Source organism: Orycteropus afer, unplaced genomic scaffold, assembly GCF_000298275.1.
Source record: "Orycteropus afer afer isolate SDZICR_OR568_19922 unplaced genomic scaffold, OryAfe1.0 scaffold00347, whole genome shotgun sequence".
NCBI lineage: Eukaryota > Metazoa > Chordata > Mammalia > Tubulidentata > Orycteropodidae > Orycteropus > Orycteropus afer.
The window spans coordinates 2,710,869-2,712,181 of NW_006921934.1; positions in this window are offsets into that span (position 1 = coordinate 2,710,869).

The window sequence follows — 1,313 nt, forward strand, 5'->3', positions numbered from 1 at the left end:
CTCTTTTTTATTTTAAGAAGTTATCAGTTTACTGGATTTCCTCAAATTCAGAGATACACCTACATTCAGTGAAACAGAACATTAAAGAAGTTCCTACAGATTTGGTAGAATTGATTTTTAATGGGTAGATTTTTTTTTTTTTTTTTTAAGCCATGGCTTTGTTCTGTGTGTCATCTGGTTAATAGGTTGGTCAATAAAGAGGTTTCTAAGAAAATAATAAAGATTAGAAAAAAAGACTGAAAAAAAAAAAAAACTCAGTGAAATAGAAGGTGTAACTGTGATTCCTGGATGTGTGGCATCATGGTGACAAAAACAGTAAAGTTGTTGGGGGTTAGCAGTACAGGATCGAAGTTCTCACAATTCCAGAGGTAGGGGCTTCTATTATTTTAGAAGGCTTAGTCTCTAAAACCATCACTTAAAAGTGAAACAACCTGAATCATTTGTCAGAATGGCTGTCGAATCACTCGTAAAATTACCTAGAGTTCCTTCAGAACCATCCCCCCACTGAATCCTTCCTATGAGTCTTGTCCATACTGCTTACTTCACTTGCCTCAGTTTTCCCAGAATACTCACTGCAAGGCTCCATTGGGCATTTAATCTTTCTGTGTCTTCTCGTAAACTCCTATTTTCACTTCTTGTTTAGATTTTCTATGGCCATGGTCCTGCACCATATCAAAATAATGTTTCCATCTGAATCTGAAGTAAGCTATCCAGCTCAACAGTACTGAGCATATGTTGGTGTCCCCTTAATGATCTCAAAGCATATTTCAGCAGAAAGCAGTCAAGGTAGTACACCTTAGACTTTATGTGTCTATCACCAGACTCAGAAAATGTAAGGTCACTCTTTTTGTCAAGAATTGTAATCATATAAATGGCTTTGGTTCTGAGTTTCACAACTGGAAATTCTGTTTAAACTAGGAGCATCCCAGAAAATGTTTTTGTTAGTTGCCATTGAACTGACCCCAATTCACAGCCACCTTTGGTATACCAGAGTGAAACGCTGCCTAGTCCTGGGCCATCTTCATGATCGCTGGTATGTTTGAGTCTACTGTTGCAGCTATTGTGTCGATCAGTCACACAAAGGGTCTCACCTTCACTTCACCCACACTCCACTTTACCAACCACAGCGTCCTTTTCTAGCAACTGGATTTTCCTAATGGCATTACCAAAATAAACAAGCTGAAGTATTGATAGCCTTGCTTTTAAGCAGCATTCAGTTGTATTTCTTCTAAGAAATACAGAAAACAACGTGTGTGTCTGTATGTATATATATATATATATATATATACACACACACACACACACACACACAC